At 43.3% G+C, this 19,877-nt stretch overlaps 2 protein-coding genes and 2 long non-coding RNA genes across 6 annotated transcripts in view; 1 reads left to right on the forward strand and 3 right to left on the reverse strand.

Annotated features, from left to right (window-relative positions):
• The window catches only part of LOC108873065 (kinesin heavy chain), a 39,136-nt gene extending 19,389 nt beyond the window's left edge, over positions 1 to 19,747 (forward strand). For both annotated transcript variants that reach the window (XR_007809098.1, XR_007809099.1), the window contains 3 exons: positions 17,727 to 17,960; positions 18,091 to 18,202; positions 18,520 to 19,747. The gene's annotated coding sequence lies outside the window, so the exon portion shown is untranslated. The remainder of the gene's footprint in view (positions 1 to 17,726; positions 17,961 to 18,090; positions 18,203 to 18,519) is intronic.
• LOC127139141 (uncharacterized) lies at positions 5,450 to 10,890 on the reverse strand. The gene is made up of 4 exons (XR_007809102.1): positions 10,838 to 10,890; positions 9,986 to 10,061; positions 8,252 to 9,045; positions 5,450 to 5,714 (listed from the first exon to the last, which is right to left on the reverse strand). It is a non-coding gene; the product is annotated as an uncharacterized LOC127139141 (long non-coding RNA).
• Positions 13,811 to 17,720, reverse strand: LOC127139140 (uncharacterized). 2 transcript variants are annotated; one of them, XR_007809101.1, is made up of 3 exons: positions 17,625 to 17,696; positions 14,148 to 17,543; positions 13,811 to 13,925 (listed from the first exon to the last, which is right to left on the reverse strand). It is a non-coding gene; the product is annotated as an uncharacterized LOC127139140 (long non-coding RNA). The 2 variants fall into 2 exon arrangements; XR_007809100.1 differs by lacking the exon at positions 13,811 to 13,925 and having other exon boundaries at positions 15,751 to 17,543; positions 17,625 to 17,720.
• The window catches only part of LOC108873063 (plakophilin-4), a 39,109-nt gene continuing 36,976 nt past the window's right edge, over positions 17,745 to 19,877 (reverse strand). The window contains exons 23-24 of the transcript XR_001959338.2: positions 18,364 to 18,448; positions 17,745 to 17,839 (exon numbers count right to left, since the gene is read on the reverse strand). The gene's annotated coding sequence lies outside the window, so the exon portion shown is untranslated. The remainder of the gene's footprint in view (positions 17,840 to 18,363; positions 18,449 to 19,877) is intronic.

Consider the following 19,877-nt stretch of genomic DNA (forward strand, 5'->3'; position numbering starts at 1 on the left):
ATCAGAGAGCTCCTCCTTAACAGTGCAAACCTAAAAATATATAGGTTATATAGATTGCACACTACCTCAATGGTAAAGGACTTTGGATATTGTTGTTGTGTCATTTCATTTATTTCCTTTTTCTATATTTATATTACTTCTTAGCTTATAATTGCATATTCTATCTTATACTTAGTTATTTATTCTGCAATTGGCTTGCACCGGGACCAGAGTATCCTATTTCGTTTCACCTCATGTTCACATGTGTTGTAATGACAATAAAGCTCCTTGAATCCTTGAAACAAAAAAAAATATATAGAAAAGATATACAAAAACAGTGCAACTCTATATTCAATGAGGTGTAGGTGTGTTGTATTGCACAGGACGACATATCATAGTATAATAAGGTGTCAAAAACACTCCATAAATGTCATAACATAACATAACTTTTGAGTCTGTTTTCAAATTAATATCATAAAAGTGATCTTGTAATGCAGAAATGCCAAATAAAATGTAAAATTGAGGTTTTAAACCCTAAGCCTAACCTCTGGCTAATAATATTCACTTTGATACAATATTAAACACAGCGGCAAAATATTCTTTAGAAGTATTTATTTGAGTAACATAATCCTTTATCAGTCACAACAACAAAAATAGAAAAGGGCATTATATCTACACAAGACAAGATGTAACAATATGTGTACACAGTGATAGATTGGATTTGAGTACTGATATTGCACTGTTTGAAAAAAGAAGTAAGATACAAGTCAAAGTAATCTGTTACTAGATGTAGTTTGAAACAGTAAAAGTTAAATGTAAATTAAGAAGTAACATGTAATTAGAAAAATAGTATGTAATGGTAAAAGTAATCTAATTCTAGAAGTAACAACAAAAACTGTCAGTACAATAAGGCATAAAAATATTTAGTTAAATGTTCAGTTTCAGCTGTAATGTTGAATATTTTTCTGTGTTTTCATGGTTAAACTGTTGAGAAACAGGTAGTAGTGTATTGATCATTTTCCTTTGTATGTTTCTCTTTGATTCCCTCCAGGTGTCACCACTTTGTTCACAACATCGTCCACGATCGCAGAGACATGGTCCATGATCAGAGACGTCGGCTATGATCGCAGAGACCTTGTCAAAGATGAGAGAGACGTTGTCCATGATCAGAGACATTGTCCCATGCTTTGTAGAGACCTTGCGATAGAATCGGCGGAGACGGGGGTCACCGATTTGAAGGCATTGCCCGCGATCACGGACATTGTCGATGACCACAGAGACACCGTCTATGATCTCAGAGACATCATCCACGATCACAAAGACATAGTCCATGATTGCAGACATTGTCCATAATCTCAGAGACATTGTCCGAGATCACAGAGACGTAGTCCACGATCACAGAGAGTCTTTGTACAATGAAGAAGTTCTTTGAGACCAAGACAGGCCTCCAGGCCTCCCTGAGGACAATCGAAAGCCTGAGAAAGTTTGTGATGGATGACATCTTGAATCTAAAATCAGCTAACTGCTGATTAAATCCAGTATTAACACTTAAACAACTGATTTAAAGGAACTATTCACTACAAACGTGCTAGAGGTCACCTGATGCTGAAGTCAGTGAACACATCTCTTAATCTGAACTCAGGACATAAAAATGTGACTTATTCCAGTTTAAAAAAGTGAAATATTTCTCCTTGTTGGGTGCAGCAGCTCATTTAATTTCACACTGTAACAAAGTCGAGGCTCCTAGTGCAGATGTGCAGTGTGTTATCTGATGTACCATATGAATTATGATGGTTTGTATGTAAACACTTGTTCCTGCGGAGGACTCTGAGGCCAGAGAGGACATGGCCGCCCTGGAGAAGGATTACGAAGAGGTGGGAACCAACAGCGTCGGGGAGGAGGACGAAGGAGAGGAGTACTAGATCGCTGAAACACCTGTTCATCGCTCCACTGGTCCCACAAAGACCAGCTCAACACCAAAGAGTGTTACTGCGACGCTGTCTGGACTCACTCCTTTCAGTTCTGCACATTCCAGTCGACCATCATGAGTTTCCTGCCTCATTTTACATTGATCCAAACTAATAAAGACCATGAAGTTTATTCTTTGTCCTGTGTTTACTCTTCAGCAGCAGATGAACTGGTCGGGCTTCTTCTTCATGGAGAAACTGGAAGCTTCAGTTCCAGCAGAAAAGTTAAAGACAGAGTTGTGTTAGTGTCAGGACCAGAGGTAAGAGAAAGTAAGAGTCAGGAAAAGACCAGAAAATGAGTCATTTTTGTTTGAATAAATGATTAAGATGAAAAATAAAGTAAATGAATTGATAGTTTCATGTCCAGCAGCAGGTAATCAGGTGGTGTTTTAGTATTTCTGTGAGGAAACTCAGATTTTTGTTGTTTCAGTTCAGGACTGAATGGAAACCAGTTAATCTTCTCATGTCAGAGGAACCAGTGATTTATTTTTACTCCTTTTTAAATAGTTTCTACTGGACACAGCTCAGACTGTTTCATACAGGATTTAACTGTAATAACCCTTTAATTAGAAACAGTCTTGTTTCTGTCTCTAAAACTTCAGCCTGTGATTTTAAAATCAGATGAAGCTCTAATGACTGAACTGTTCTGGGAGCAGATTAAAGCTCCATTATGTTTCTGAGGTTTTAATCTCAGGAGCTGGGAGCTGATGTCTAAACTGTTTGTTGCCTAATTCTGGAGCAGGTTAAGTCCTGGAGCAGCAGCAGCAGCAGGGTCAGACAGTGCAGTGTTTCTGGAGTAAGCCCGCTGAGAATCATGGGAGAGAGCCGAGTGTTTTATTTCTGGGTCAGAACTCGAGGAACAAACTGAGGAGGGAACATGGATTTGTCTTTCTGTGGCATGATGGGAAGGTTCGAGGAGACGAGGCCCAACAGTCGCAGCCTGTTTGAGGTAAAGTCTTGAATGTTATTATCAGTATGTGACAACATTATGACAGGATTCCTACAGAGACAGAGCTTTTTATTAAAGAGTAATAACCAGAAATATCACTGTATATCACTACCAGACTCCATTGAGAAAAACAGGAATTTTAACTGAGCAGAACTCAGGAGCTGCTGGAATATCACTGCTTCCATCTGTTAGTCTGTCTGTGTAACTGTGTGACTTTCAGTGGTGGAAGAAGTAATCAGATACTTTACTGAAGTAAAAGTACCGCACAGTAACACAAACAGACTAACAGGAGGCAACAGCTCCTGTGCATATATTAATAATAAAAATGTTAATTTAAAAAGCTGTAAAGGAGATTTATTAAGTGGAGAAAGTCACAGAAGTCAAGGGGAGTGATTGCAGCACTTAAACACGAAAAACAGTGAGTTTTGAAGCCCAGCATCCAAAGTAAACACTCAAATAGTCGATGAGGTCCTGTTTGATTGTCTGGTCAGGTAGTGCGGATGGTTAAAAGACTGACTCGCAATATTGAGGCTGTGAGTTCAATTCTTGCAAGACTCAATGAATTTTTGACGCCCAACACCTAAAGTGAAGACTTAAAGACTCTTAAGATCTATAGCTCAGCCATATCTGGCCAAGTAGCTCACAGTGTTAGAGTGCTGCACTGAGGTTTCAAGGTGCAGGGTTCAAATCTTGCTGAATTTTGAAATCAAACACAAGGACATAAGACTTAAGACCTCTAAAGAACAAACCTCAAGTGTCTCTGAGCTGGTAGCTTAGGGAGTAAGGTGACTGCTCTGAAGTTCAGAAGTTTTGGGTTCGAGCCTCAGAGGCTGCAGAGTTTTGAAACCCAGCATTCAAAGTAAACACTGAAAGGCTCAAATAAAGAGGGTTCAACTGTCTGAGAAGATAGCATAGACTGGTAGAACACTGCTTTGTGTTCATGAGGTTGTGAGTTCAATTCTTGGTTGAGGCAGTGAGTTTTTGAAGGCTGGTGAACAAAGGAAAGACTGAAAAACTTTTAAAAAATGAACCCCTTTGTCTAACCAAGTAGCTTGGTCAGTTAGAAGATGGACTGGAGTTAAGAGGTTGTGAGTTCAGTTCTTGCGTGAGTCAGTAGATTTTTGAGGTCCAACACACAAAGTGAAGTCTGAAAAGCACTGTGAGAGATGTTCCCAATGTGAAGGATGCTTGGTAGTGTGATGGATTTGTTTATGGCTGAAGGGTCATACTGGTCTGGGAGTGGCTAGTTCAAATCTACCCTGATACCAGTATCTGGAGCATGGGTTAGTGAAAGGGAGAATGTTTTGAAATATACTTTTGGAACTTTAAACATTTTTTTTTAGCTCTTCTACATGGAGCAACTATTGCTTAAAATATCCACATTCATCACATTCTCTGTGTTTTTGTCAGTGCAGTTTTTCCTCTGATAACTTGACAGTTACACCTTAACCTCAATTTTGGGCTGCGGTCCAAACCTGAATAAGACAATGGTTTTTGAAACAGTACAAAGATTATATCTGCAAAATGACTGAATATCAGCTGCTGGTAATTAAAGAATGACTGTGGCTTGATGAGGAGCAGCCCTTTAAACAGGCTGTTGGTTCAGATCCAAACATCTGACGTCCACAGATGTTTCAATCCAAGAGAGTGGTTGCTGCACTGTCTCAGATTTAGTTTGTTCTTTGTCTATACTGTGTTTGATTCCCTGAAATAAGGCTTTTAAAAGCTTTGCAGATACTGGAGGTGAGCATGGCAGAGGGCCATCAGCACCTGAGCTCATCAGCGCCCTCTGGTGGACACAGACCCTGTATGTCAGTGCTCCTTCTGAAACCCTCTCAGAGCTGAGTTCAGACTCTCCCTCTTCTCCCTGAGACACACCCACTGGCTTTGGTTTGTGTTTCTCCCTCAGCAGTAGCTTGACTCAGTGGCTTGAAGAGTTTCTGTGACTTCAAACCCCGCCCCCTGAACTCTGCACTGCCCAACTTGGTACAACCCAAGTCCCTCTCCCTCCTGTCCCTCCTCCACCTCACCAAGCAATCGAGTTGGAAAAACTAAGGATTGATATTGTGCAGGTACAAAGAGATGGTCAGGCAGTACAAACCTTTAACGGTTATTATATCTGCAAAATGACTGAATATCAGCTGCTGGTAATTAAAGAATGGCTGTGGATCTAATTCTTTTGTTGAGGCAACTAGTCCAGATTTATAAAACAGAATTTCATTGCTGTTTTGAACCAAAATACAGTACATGAATCTGGCTTGAAGCCTAAACCCCACCAGTAAGACTGGAGTCTGAGAAATGACGCTCCAAAATACAGACTGAGAACCTCTTGACCTTTGTGACCCAGGGGCTTGATGAGGAGCAGCCCTTTAAACAGGCTGTTGGTTCAGATCCAAACATCTGACGTCCACAGATGTTTCAATCCAAGAGAGTGGTTGCTGCACTGTCTCAGATTTAGTTTGTTCTTTGTCTATACTGTGTTTGATTTCCTGAAATAAGGCTTTTAAAAGCTTTGCAGATACTGCAGGTGAGCATGGCAGAGGGCCATCAGCACCTGAGCTCATCAGCGCCCTCTGGTGGACACAGACCATGCATGTCAGTGCTCCTTCTGAAACCCTCTCAGAGCTGAGTTCAGACTCTCCCTCTTCTCCCTGAGACACACCCACTGGCTTTGGTTTGTGTTTCTCCCTCAGCAGTAGCTTGACTCAGTGGCTTGAAGAGTTTCTGTGACTTCAAACCCCGCCCCCTGAACTCTGCACTGCCCAACTTGGTACAACCCAAGTCCCCTCTCCCTCCTCTCCCTCCTCTCCCTCCTCCACCTCATCCAGCAATCGAGTTGGAAAAACTAAGGATTGATATTGTGCAGGTACAAAGAGATGGTCAGGCAGTACAAACCTTTAACGGTTATTATATCTGCAAAATGACTGAATATCAGCTGCTGGTAATTAAAGAATGGCTGTGGATCTAATTCTTTTGTTGAGGCAACTAGTCCAGATTTATAAAACTGAATTTCATTGCTGATTTGAACCAAAATACAGTACATGAATCTGGCTTGAAGCCTAAACCCCACCAGTAAGACTGGAGTCTGAGAAATGACGCTCCAAAATACAGACTGAGAACCTCTTGACCTTTGTGACCCAGGGGCTTGATGAGGAGCAGCCCTTTAAACAGGCTGTTGGTTCAGATCCAAACATCTGACGTCCACAGATGTTTCAGTCCAAGAGAGTGGTTGCTGCACTGTCTCAGATTTAGTTTGTTCTTTGTCTATACGGTGTTTGATTCCCTGAAATAAGGCTTTTAAAAGCTTTGCAGGTACTGGAGGTGAGCATGGCAGAGGGCCATCAGCACCTGAGCTCATCAGCGCCCTCTGGTGGACACAGGCCCTGTATGTCAGTGCTCCTTCTGAAACCCTCTCAGAGCTGAGTTCAGACTCTCCCTCTTCTCCCTGAGACACACCCACTGGCTTTGGTTTGTGTTTCTCCCTCAGCAGTAGCTTGACTCAGTGGCTTGAAGAGTTTCTGTGACTTCAAACCCCGCCCCCTGAACTCTGCACTGCCCAACTTGGTACAACCCAAGTCCCCTCTCCCTCCTCTCCCTCCTGTCCCTCCTCCACCTCACCAAGCAATTGAGTTGGAAAAACTAAGGATTGATATTGTGCAGGTTCAAAGAGATGGTCAGGCAGTACAAACCTTTAACGGTTATTATATCTGCAAAATGACTGAATATCAGCTGCTGGTAATTAAAGAATGGCTGTGGATCTAATTCTTTTGTTGAGGCAACTAGTCCAGATTTATAAAACTGAATTTCATTGCTGTTTTGAACCAAAATACAGTACATGAATCTGGCTTGAAGCCTAAACCCCACCAGTAAGACTGGAGTCTGAGAAATGACGCTCCAAAATACAGACTGAGAACCTCTTGACCTTTGTGACCCAGGGGCTTGATGAGGAGCAGCCCTTTAAACAGGCTGTTGGTTCAGATCCAAACATCTGACGTCCACAGATGTTTCAATCCAAGAGAGTGGTTGCTGCACTGTCTCAGATTTAGTTTGTTCTTTGTCTATACTGTGTTTGATTCCCTGAAATAAGGCTTTTAAAAGCTTTGCAGATACTGCAGGTGAGCATGGCAGAGGGCCATCAGCACCTGAGCTCATCAGCGCCCTCTGGTGGACACAGACCATGCATGTCAGTGCTCCTTCTGAAACCCTCTCAGAGCTGAGTTCAGACTCTCCCTCTTCTCCCTGAGACACACCCACTGGCTTTGGTTTGTGTTTCTCCCTCAGCAGTAGCTTGACTCAGTGGCTTGAAGAGTTTCTGTGACTTCAAACCCCGCCCCCTGAACTCTGCACTGCCCAACTTGGTACAACCCAAGTCCCCTCTCCCTCCTCTCCCTCCTCTCCCTCCTCTCCCTCCTCCACCTCACCAAGCAATTGAGTTGGAAAAACTAAGGATTGATATTGTGCAGGTTCAAAGAGATGGTCAGGCAGTACAAACCTTTAATGGTTCAGTCATGTTGAGAACATGTTTGTCTTCCATCTTATCAGTTTTGGTGAAACTTTAGTTAAATCTAATGCTGTGATATGTTTTTAGCTCTTGATATTTTTTATTTTTACCCTCTCAAAGTCACCTTATCTGAGAAGCCATGTCTGGGCATTAACATCCTGACAAGTTTTATTCCTAGCTTCACCAAACTTTGTAAGATCGCTGTGTTGTCTCTCTGCCCTGTGTGCCTGTCACTTGCAGTGTGGCTGCTTTCTTTGCAGATACTGGAGGTGAGCATGGTCATGAGCACCTGAGCTCATCAGCGCCCTCTGGTGGACACAGGCCCTGTATGTCAGTGCTCCTTCTGAAACCCTCTCAGAGCTGAGTTCAGACTCTCCCTCTTCTCCCTGAGACACACCCACTGGCTTTGGTTTGTGTTTCTGGATCAAACAACACCACACAAACACTTCTTCCCTCATGGCCTCAGCTACACTGCTGATTTTACTGATTACACGTCACTGTTAGTTTAAGTTTTCCTCATTGTTTTAAATAGAATCATTTGTTAATTGGTTTTGTTGTGTGCAACTGTGCAGCCTTGTTGTGAAGAGTAGAATTAGCGCCCTCTGGTGGACACAGACCCTGTATGTCAGTGCTCCTTCTGAAACCCTCTCAGAGCTGAGTTCAGACTCTCCCTCTTCTCCCTGAGACACACCCACTGGCTTTGGTTTGTGTTTCTCCCTCAGCAGTAGCTTGACTCAGTGGCTTGAAGAGTTTCTGTGACTTCAAACCCCGCCCCCTGAACTCTGCACTGCCCAACTTGGTACAACCCAAGTCCCTCTCCCTCCTCTCCCTCCTCTCCTCCTCTCCCTCCTCCACCTCATCCAGCAATCCAGTTGGAAAAACTAAGGATTGATATTGTGCAGGTACAAAGAGATGGTCAGGCAGTACAAACCTTTAATGGTTATTATATCTGCAAAATGACTGAATATCAGCTGCTGGTAATTAAAGAATGGCTGTGGATCTAATTCTTTTGTTGAGGCAACTAGTCCAGATTTATAAAACAGAATTTCATTGCTGATTTGAACCAAAATACAGTACATGAATCTGGCTTGAAGCCTAAACCCCACCAGTAAGACTGGAGTCTGAGAAATGACGCTCCAAAATACAGACTGAGAACCTCTTGACCTTTGTGACCCAGGGGCTTGATGAGGAGCAGCCCTTTAAACAGGCTGTTGGTTCAGATCCAAACATCTGACGTCCACAGATGTTTCAGTCCAAGAGAGTGGTTGCTGCACTGTCTCAGATTTAGTTTGTTCTTTGTCTATACGGTGTTTGATTCCCTGAAATAAGGCTTTTAAAAGCTTTGCAGGTACTGGAGGTGAGCATGGCAGAGGGCCATCAGCACCTGAGCTCATCAGCGCCCTCTGGTGGACACAGGCCCTGTATGTCAGTGCTCCTTCTGAAACCCTCTCAGAGCTGAGTTCAGACTCTCCCTCTTCTCCCTGAGACACACCCACTGGCTTTGGTTTGTGTTTCTCCCTCAGCAGTAGCTTGACTCAGTGGCTTGAAGAGTTTCTGTGACTTCAAACCCCGCCCCCTGAACTCTGCACTGCCCAACTTGGTACAACCCAAGTCCCCTCTCCCTCCTCTCCCTCCTCTCCCTCCTCCACCTCACCAAGCAATTGAGTTGGAAAAACTAAGGATTGATATTGTGCAGGTTCAAAGAGATGGTCAGGCAGTACAAACCTTTAATGGTTCAGTCATGTTGAGAACATGTTTGTCTTCCATCTTATCAGTTTTGGTGAAACTTTAGTTAAATCTAATGCTGTGATATGTTTTTAGCTCTTGATATTTTTTATTTTTACCCTCTCAAAGTCACCTTATCTGAGAAGCCATGTCTGGGCATTAACATCCTGACAAGTTTTATTCCTAGCTTCACCAAACTTTGTAAGATCGCTGTGTTGTCTCTCTGCCCTGTGTGCCTGTCACTTGCAGTGTGGCTGCTTTCTTTGCAGATACTGGAGGTGAGCATGGTCATGAGCACCTGAGCTCATCAGCGCCCTCTGGTGGACACAGGCCCTGTATGTCAGTGCTCCTTCTGAAACCCTCTCAGAGCTGAGTTCAGACTCTCCCTCTTCTCCCTGAGACACACCCACTGGCTTTGGTTTGTGTTTCTGGATCAAACAACACCACACAAACACTTCTTCCCTCATGGCCTCAGCTACACTGCTGATTTTACTGATTACACGTCACTGTTAGTTTAAGTTTTCCTCATTGTTTTAAATAGAATCATTTGTTAATTGGTTTTGTTGTGTGCAACTGTGCAGCCTTGTTGTGAAGAGTAGAATTAGCGCCCTCTGGTGGACACAGACCCTGTATGTCAGTGCTCCTTCTGAAACCCTCTCAGAGCTGAGTTCAGACTCTCCCTCTTCTCCCTGAGACACACCCACTGGCTTTGGTTTGTGTTTCTCCCTCAGCAGTAGCTTGACTCAGTGGCTTGAAGAGTTTCTGTGACTTCAAACCCCGCCCCCTGAACTCTGCACTGCCCAACTTGGTACAACCCAAGTCCCTCTCCCTCCTCTCCCTCCTCTCCTCCTCTCCCTCCTCCACCTCATCCAGCAATCCAGTTGGAAAAACTAAGGATTGATATTGTGCAGGTTCAAAGAGATGGTCAGGCAGTACAAACCTTTAATGGTTATTATATCTGCAAAATGACTGAATATCAGCTGCTGGTAATTAAAGAATGGCTGTGGATCTAATTCTTTTGTTGAGGCAACTAGTCCAGATTTATAAAACAGAATTTCATTGCTGATTTGAACCAAAATACAGTACATGAATCTGGCTTGAAGCCTAAACCCCACCAGTAAGACTGGAGTCTGAGAAATGACGCTCCAAAATACAGACTGAGAACCTCTTGACCTTTGTGACCCAGGGGCTTGATGAGGAACAGCCCTTTAAACAGGCTGTTGGTTCAGATCCAAACATCTGACGTCCACAGATGTTTCAGTCCAAGAGAGTGGTTGCTGCACTGTCTCAGATTTAGTTTGTTCTTTGTCTATACGGTGTTTGATTCCCTGAAATAAGGCTTTTAAAAGCTTTGCAGATACTGGAGGTGAGCATGGCAGAGGGCCATCAGCACCTGAGCTCATCAGCGCCCTCTGGTGGACACAGGCCCTGTATGTCAGTGCTCCTTCTGAAACCCTCTCAGAGCTGAGTTCAGACTCTCCCTCTTCTCCCTGAGACACACCCACTGGCTTTGGTTTGTGTTTCTCCCTCAGCAGTAGCTTGACTCAGTGGCTTGAAGAGTTTCTGTGACTTCAAACCCCGCCCCCTGAACTCTGCACTGCCCAACTTGGTACAACCCAAGTCCCCTCTCCCTCCTCCACCTCACCAAGCAATTGAGTTGGAAAAACTAAGGATTGATATTGTGCAGGTACAAAGAGATGGTCAGGCAGTACAAACCTTTAATGGTTCAGTCATGTTGAGAACATGTTTGTCTTCCATCTTATCAGTTTTGGTGAAACTTTAGTTAAATCTAATGCTGTGATATGTTTTTAGCTCTTGATATTTTTTATTTTTACCCTCTCAAAGTCACCTTATCTGAGAAGCCATGTCTGGGCATTAACATCCTGACAAGTTTTATTCCTAGCTTCACCAAACTTTGTAAGATCGCTGTGTTGTCTCTCTGCCCTGTGTGCCTGTCACTTGCAGTGTGGCTGCTTTCTTTGCAGATACTGGAGGTGAGCATGGTCATGAGCACCTGAGCTCATCAGCGCCCTCTGGTGGACACAGGCCCTGTATGTCAGTGCTCCTTCTGAAACCCTCTCAGAGCTGAGTTCAGACTCTCCCTCTTCTCCCTGAGACACACCCACTGGCTTTGGTTTGTGTTTCTGGATCAAACAACACCACACAAACACTTCTTCCCTCATGGCCTCAGCTACACTGCTGATTTTACTGATTACACGTCACTGTTAGTTTAAGTTTTCCTCATTGTTTTAAATAGAATCATTTGTTAATTGGTTTTGTTGTGTGCAACTGTGCAGCCTTGTTGTGAAGAGTAGAATTAGCGCCCTCTGGTGGACACAGACCCTGTATGTCAGTGCTCCTTCTGAAACCCTCTCAGAGCTGAGTTCAGACTCTCCCTCTTCTCCCTGAGACAGTGATAATAGTACTAGGTCTTAATGTCCAAACATGGCTTCTCAGATAAGGTGTTTGTCAGGTTATAAAAACAGAATAATATCAAAGGCTGAAAACATGAGAACGTGGGCCGTTTGTCGTTTAAGTGTGAAGGGTCTGATGAGATAGCTGAACCTTTAGGTTCTGAGGATGTGGATTTGACTCAGTTGTGGGTCGTACAAGCAGAGATTTTTGAATCAAAGTCTGACAAAAGCCTCTGATCAACACGTCGCCTTATAGCTCACACCAACACTGAAGTTCAGAGTTATCGGTTCCTCTGGTTTTGAGGTCTTGGGTCAGAGGCTGCAGAGTTTTGATGCCCAGCACTCAAAGTAAACACTGAAAGGCTCAAAGAAATGTGTCTCAGCTGTCTGACAACATGGCGCAGACTGGTAGAACACTGACTCATGTTCAAGAGTCGTGAGTTCAATTCTTGGTTGAGGCAGTGAGTTTTTGAAGGCTGGTGTGCAGATCACAGAGTGAAATGCTTGAAAAAAGGAGTTCAGGTGTCTCACCACATAGGTCAGTGGTTAAGGTGATGGACTGTGTCTCAAGAGTTGGTGAGTTCAATTCTTGGTTGAGGCAGTGACTTTTTGAAGGCCGGTGTGCAAAAGAAAGGCTGAAATGCTCAAAGAAAGAGTCCTCCACTGTCTGACAAGATGGCGCAGACTGGTAGAACACTGACTCATGTTCAAGAGTTCGTGAGTTCAATTCTTGGTTGAGACAAAGAGTTTTTGAAGACTGGTGTGCAAAAGAAAGGCTGAAATGCTTAAAGAAAGAGTCCTCCACTGTCTGACAAGATGGCGCAGACTGGTAGAACACTGACTCATGTTCAAGAGTTCGTGAGTTCAATTCTTGGTTGAGACAAAGAGTTTTTGAAGACTGGTGTGCAAAAGAAAGGCTGAAATGCTTAAAGAAAGAGTCCTCCACTGTCTGACAAGATGGCGCAGACTGGTAGAACACTGACTCATGTTCAAGAGTTGTGAGTTCAATTCTTGGTTGAGGCAGTGAATTTTTGAAGACTGGTGTGCAGATCACAGAGTGAAATGCTTGAAAAAAAGGAGCTCAGGTGTCTCACCACATAGGTCAGTGGTTAAGGAGATGGACTGGGAATCAAGAGTCGTGAGTTCAATTCTTGGTTGAGACAAAGAGTTTTTCACGTTCAACTGCCAAAATGAAGAAGCCAAATGCGCCACGAGCATTGGTCACATCAGATCCTCAGTGGTGCAGTGGATTTGTCTGCAGGCAAGAGGTTGTGATTGGGAACCAAGAGGTTGCAGGTTCAAGTCTTGGTTGAGACAAAGAGTTTTTCACTTTCAACAGCCAAAATGAAGATGTCAAATACGCCCGGAGCTCTGTTCATATCAGATGCACGGTGGTGCAGTGGGTTCGTCAGCGGCCGGATGGTCGACTGGTCTGGGAGAGGCCGGTTCGAATCCCCTTCACTGCCAGCGTCTGGGTTAGGGGGTAGCAGGAGAGGATAATTTAGTTCGGGGGGGGGAGGTAGCTGGGGGGGAGGGGCTAGATCAGGTGGGCGGGGCTAGGTAGGAGGAGCTAGAGGGGGGTGGGGCTAGGTAGGAGGAGCTAGAGGGGGGCGGGGCAGGTAGGAGGGGCAGGTAGGAGGAGCTAGAGGGGGAGGGGCAGGTAGGAGGAGCTAGAGTAGGTAGGAGGAGTCAGGGGGAGGGGCAGGTAGGAGGAGCTAGAGGGGGGCGGGGCAGGTAGGAGGAGTCAGGGGGAGGGGCAGGTAGGAGGAGCTAGAGGGGGCGGGGCAGGTAGGAGGAGCCAGAGGGGGGGTGGGGCAGGAGGAAGGGAGGGAGTGACTTATTGGTTTTATAGAACATGCTTGTGCGTACAAGGTGCTTTTGAAACTTTTTAGCCAGCAAGAACTGGAGCACATGGAACAAACATTTGGTAACTCTTACTTAAAATATCCACACATTTATCACATTTTCTGCATTTTTATTGTTGTTAGTGCAGTTTTACACTGTTAACTATTAACTTTAGCATTAGCTTTAACTTTAACATTAGCTTTAGATTTAACTTTAACATTAACATTAGCTTTAACTTTAACATTAGCTTTAACTTTAACATTAGCTTTAACTTTAACATTAGCTTTAACTTTAGCATTAGCTTTAACTTTAGCATTAACATTAGCTTTAACTTTAGCATTGGCTTTAACTTTAACATTAACATTAGCTTTAACTTTAGCATTAGCTTTAACGTTAGCATTAACATTAGCATTACAATGCTACAGCAGAACTAGCAGCAACAAAAGGTGCAGAGATACACTTGTGAATGGATGCAACAAAGGTTAAATAACAAGGTCCAAACAAACAGCAGCGCAGACACGAGTGTATCTCCTCACCTCCCGTTTCTGAAAAACACAGAGAAGAAACAGATGTAGTTAGGTTAGGCTATGATTCTAGCAGGAGTTGAAATCTGCAAGGATTCTAGCATTAGTCAAAATCTGCAAAGTAAGCCAACAAAAGACTCACGTTTACACTTAAATTGAAAGATAACCATTTAATAACTGCACCGACAACAGTAAAAACGCAGAAAATGTGATAAATGCGTGGATATTTTAAGCGAGAGTTACCAAATGTTTGTACCACGTGCAGCAGTTCTCGCTGGCTCCGTCTGCGCGCGCCGGGTGTCAAAGAGGAAGTCGCTGTTTCCGGCGCGCCTTATATAGACGAGAGCGTGGGGGGAGGGGGGCAGTGCACTGGGGAGAGGAGGGGGGCGGCTGGACCTCACTCTGTGCAGGTCTCATGGGAATCGAATCCCGTTTCTGACACGTGTGTGATTCCCCCAAACAAAATGTCCCGTGAATAAATCACTATAAGATCGATGTTTTATTGTGTGAACTGCTGCGGACAACATATAAATCCACAGACGTTTGCAGAACAGTCAGTTTGTTTTATATTTGTGTTGCATTTAACACTTTGTCACGTATTTCTCTTGATTCAAACGACACTCGGAGGTTGTCGCTCAAATCTGACAAAGTGTCTGACTGGACTGTACCAAGTCAAGTAGAGAACAGAGGGGGGTTTCAGGTGATCTCCACCTTAGTTTGTGTTGAGCTGCCGAAGGCTCTGTGTTTCTTGTAATACTCTGACTGACTTCATCCCCACTTTAAAGTCTTTGACCGTTTCATGAACACACCACGCTTGCTCATGGTTTGAATTGTTGGGTCTCCTTATAAATATTATAATATAAAGAGCACGGTGTAAACCTGCTCTGTGTGTACAGCGCCTCGAGATGACGTCTGTTATGATTTGACGCTGTATAAATAAATATTGACTTGACATCATCAGAGAAATCAGAAGAAAGCTGCAGCTGTTCTCAATTAAAAATGATTGCTATGAGTTTATGGGCCAACTTTTCTTTGAGCGTCTCCTGCTCCACAGCCTGAAAGTTAAAAAATAAAATAAAAGAACCCCCCACCCCTCTTCCCTCTTCCCCCTCCCGTGCAACCCCCACCCCGCACCCCCGCACCCCTAACCCTAACCCTAACCACAATCTCAGTTTATATAACGCCAGATCACAACAAAAGTTATGTGAGGGTTGGAATGATTAAATCAGATTCAGTTGTGATGGTCAGAATGTTTTATTTGAATGAAAACCTGCTGAGAAACGATCTTTATGATGAAATATTCCTGTTCCCTCTCTGTTGCTTCAACCCGCTCCATACAACACTCTGGTGTCACGGCGCTGACAGGTGTTTGTTCAACTTAGTCAAACTCTGCTTTTCGTTTGCGCCCCCTAGTGTTTCATCTTTACATTGCTATCAGTAAGGTTAGGTAGGATATGGGTTTAATTCATTTTATTGACCCTGAAAGCGAATATCTTCAGTAAAAATCCTTGAACAATAATGTGGCGCTATGATGGCTCTAACGGTGATCCTGCCGGAGTTTCCTGTGGTTTCAGGTGGATTAAGAATGATTTTACGCTCCCCGGCCGCTCTGACAAATGTTACACGTGTTTATTAGGGTATTTACGGTCAGAAATCCTGTTGTGTGTTTGTGTGTGGGAGGGGGCTCGAGGAAATCCGAGCATGCGCTGTATTGACTGTCATTTGGAACGGATCGATAGTCAATCTGACACGTTGTTGTTTTCATGTCTTATTGTGAAACGTTGTCATAATATTCTGTCAACGTTTGAATAAAGTTTAAAAATGATCAATGTGATTTTATGGCAAATTTAAGGAGGCACGCAGAATCATATTCTTTATTTTCACTGTTTTACAGCAGGGAGTATTATGGACTTAATAAAAACAGATGTATGTACAAAAATAAAGTGACAGATCCCGTCTAAACCCGACTTCAGCTCCATTTGGACTGGATCTTTTTTAGAGGAGGTGGGCTAGTTTAACAATACCTGGCCCACCCACCCATACCTGCAGTAATCACAGCATATACATTTATTCACATATTTTTATTCTAAGTATGCAGAATTAGCTGCGATCATCTCCTGTCTGCAGTGAACCCATGGGCGTACAGACAGCTGTCACTGGATCACTGTGATACTGAAGAAAAGTTACAAACAAGTTCCAAAAGCAAGTTCTGCACAAACACAAGTGTCTTTTTTCTGACTTCTTAGCAGAGTTATGGAGGTTACATTACAGAAGACCACAGTGAAGATTTAATTCTCCACCTCCTCCCGTACAGTTAATCCCGTCCAAATGGGGCTTTAGTCTCTGCATTAAACAAAGACATGAAGAGTACACTGGTAACAAGAGGATGAGGAGCTGATCTTTAGTTCTGGTCAGGAAAGTCTGCGCTCATCTGAGAAGAAGAGAAAAGGACAGGTTGTTAGGTACAAAGACACAAAGTAAAGTGACTCCAGCTCTAATGTAAATCCAGAGTATTGTTCTAAGAATGAAGGGGATCTTTCTGCATGAATTTTATGTTAACAAGTGAATTTCATGCAACAGACACGTAAAGAAATACAATACATGACCGAGGCGCTTTAGATTTGTCCTAAATTCATTCTGCATGCATGTCAAATATTTTCTCTACTGCTGTTTGTATTTCAAGCTTTAATAAGTGTCAAAAATAAAACAAACACTTGTGTTGGAGGAGGGAGAGCCACAGCTGTTAGTGTAGTAAAGTATAGTTGAGTTAAACTGCAGCGGTTTAGCAGGGGAACAGATTGAAGCGGCGTCTACCTGAACGTCAAACTCTCCAAATCCAATCAGATTGCTAGTCTGGAGGCCGAGCAGGAAGAGAAATACAAAAAGACAAAACAAAAGACAGACGGCGAGATTTACAGCTGAGAAGACAGAGATCAGACTGAGCAGGAAAAACAAATGACTGCTGCTTCAGGAACTCTGAACACAGTCAACTCTACAGTTTGAGTATGAAGAGGCAGAGAGGATGCGGTTTCCAGTTTTCTGTGCGTTCCTCAAGACGTTGCTCACTCAAAGTTAAATAATGAAAACATGAGCGGTTCTGTTAACAACCACCAAGTAACAGAAAAGTATCAATCGTAGTATCGATACGCCTCCACCGACCAGTCCTGCTGCAGTTAATAAGACTGTGAATTCTTGAATTGTGGCCGTAAATGTGTTTGGTGCTGTCACGGTGACCTTTGGCCTTTTGACCACCTGCATGTAATCAGTTCATCTTTGAGTCCAACTGAATATTTGTATTAAATTTGTATTAAAATTCCCTCGAGGCCTTACTGAGATATCGTGCTCAAAGTAAAGGGACGGCTGCCCATTAATTGAATTTTGCCGGCACGAGTGAGAAACAGCTTCCCATAAACACAGCTCAGTCTCAGAAGATTTACAATGACCCAACAAATGGAGGATTTGGGAGAAATCCGAGTGTGAAAACTGTGGATGGTTCTGTCAGCGAGCCGTGCAGAGTTTAAAGCAGCAGTGTTGGATCCAGGTGAAGGTGATGGCTCCCTCTCTGCTGCTCTCACTGAACCTGAGCAGGAAGCACAGCCTTCTCCCTCTCCTCTCCTACTGATGAAGCCCATGATGGAGCTGCGACACAGGGCAGAGGTTTATGGTCAAATCTCACACTCACCACTGTGTCTGCTGCAGGAGAACCAGAGTGGCACTCACCCGTTGTTCCAGATGGAGAGGAGGTGTCGTTTAATCCTTCAATCCTCAGCCTGTCTTCCACACTTACTAACCATCATTATCACTTTCTTCTTGTTCTTTCAGGCCAAAGAGCTGCAGACTCTTCACAACCTCCGCAAACTCTTCGTTCTGGACCTCACCACACGGGTTAAGAAGGTACATCACCTTCCTCTGCTTGCAAAGCCCTGGAGAATGCCCTGAAGGAGGCAAAGGAGAATGCCATGAGGGACCGCAAGCGCTACCAGCAGGAAGTTGACCGCATCAAGGAGGCTGTGCGAGCCAAGAACATGGCCAGGAGGGGATACTCTGCTCAGATTGGTGAGATTTTCTTTTCACATACTTTATTTACTGAAGTACGTTTTGTATATAATGACTCAACAACTGGAAAAAGAGATTTAAGAGATGAATCATCGAATTTGAATAAGCATTTGCTTTTTGTGTCTCTCAGCAAAACCAATCCGTCCAGGCCACCATCCACTGTCATCCCCTATCAGCAGCTGCATCAGAGCTGGAAGCATCTACACCCACAACAACTAAAATCACAACAGCAAGTTAACCCTGTGCGTACAAGTTAGGATTTATGGTATAGATATAAAAATATGTAAGAGCAGCGTTTTCCTGCATCTTTCTAATGTTAACTGCTTATTTTCATTTTATTATCAGGATTACAATGAAGTTTGTACACATGTCCATGTGTATATAAATATATAAAAGATCTTACCTGTGAGTAGCACCAGGGGGCAGATATGACAAAGAACTTTTATATTTTACTGATGTATCCAATCATCAATGTCAGTATTTCAAATCTAAAAACAGAAATGGCAAGGAATTATTGACTGTAATCACCCTGTTGAAGCTGTTTTTGTTCTTCCTGCAGACAGACCATGAGCAACTCAAAGCATGCCAATCACCCCACCTGGAACCACAAGCCCCACCCCTCCTGTTGGAGCACCAGTAGGAGGCCATCACCACAGACTGTCAAGAGAGGGTGGGGTGGGTGGTTAACAGTCACAGCCACTGCAGCTAAAGCAGGACCTTTGAGGGTTTCTTGCCCTGATAAAGCTGAAGGTTACAGCAAGAGTTATAGTTGAGGTGGAAATGAAATTCAGTCACTTTATACATTTAAAAACACACTTGCAGCAAAAACATATCGACACACAGCTCATTAGACTGCTAGCAGGATTAGCTCACATGTTTCCCCCACCACTGAACATGCCCCTGATTGCATTTCTGTACTCACATCTTGTGCTATTTTCTGAGTTGTTGCTCTTTTTTGACATTTTCCCAGTTATGGTTACCTCTCTGATCTCTACAGGTGACAATCATCACAAACGAAGCTTTAGAAATTATCTGATGACTCCTGCTAAAATATTGTCAGAGGGATTTGGAAAGTGAAAAAGCCTAAAATGACATTGGGTTCTGGCCTCTAAAGTCAGAAATAGAAACTCCAGACATCTTATTTTTTCAGCCTGTATTGTACTGGAGCTCTGCAGGGACACTGACCAGCCAATCAGATGTTCCTCGGACTAAGAGAACAATACTACAGTCTAATTCATTTAAGGCCTTTTTTAAATTTCTCCCACATTATCTCAGGATGTAGAGTCTTGTAATGTTTTGCACTCAGTCTATAAAGTTCCTGATCATCAAGTCAGAATCACGATGGAGTCAGAATAGTGCATTTCTCTCAGTCCAACAAAAACACTAAAGCAGACAAATGTAGTCATTTTGTCTTGAAATTTGCCTCCCTCTGATTGGCTGAAATTTGCCTCCCTCTGATTGGCTGAAAAGTCTGTTTTTCACTCTGCCACACCTTGTGCCTTTAGAAACATCTGGACCATCAGAATAACAGACTTCCACTAGTTTATCTTTGTTCAGCACCTTCAGAATTATGGAATTAACTTATATTTACATATAAATGACCCTCAAAGATTTAATATATAATAACTTCCACTTCCTCAAAGCAAAAGGTTGTAGTCAATGAGACCCCTTCACCCTGTAATCAGATATATTAGTCTGTGCTGCTTTCCTTTGCGCTGCCAGCTGAGCATGTTTTTGAATGTACATTGTTATCTCGGTGGAGAGCGGTGAAAATGTTTGTTTTTTTAGTTCCCTTCCTTTCTTTTGGCTGTGGCATCATATCTCTGAATATACCTACAACAGATGCAATTAAAGCTAATAAAGATATATCTATTTAACTTTCATTTTGTCTTTTTTTGTCAAAATAAGAAGGCATGA

The sequence above is a fragment of the Lates calcarifer genome, linkage group LG7_2 (assembly GCF_001640805.2).
Source record: "Lates calcarifer isolate ASB-BC8 linkage group LG7_2, TLL_Latcal_v3, whole genome shotgun sequence".
Classification (NCBI taxonomy): Eukaryota; Metazoa; Chordata; class Actinopteri; family Centropomidae; genus Lates; species Lates calcarifer.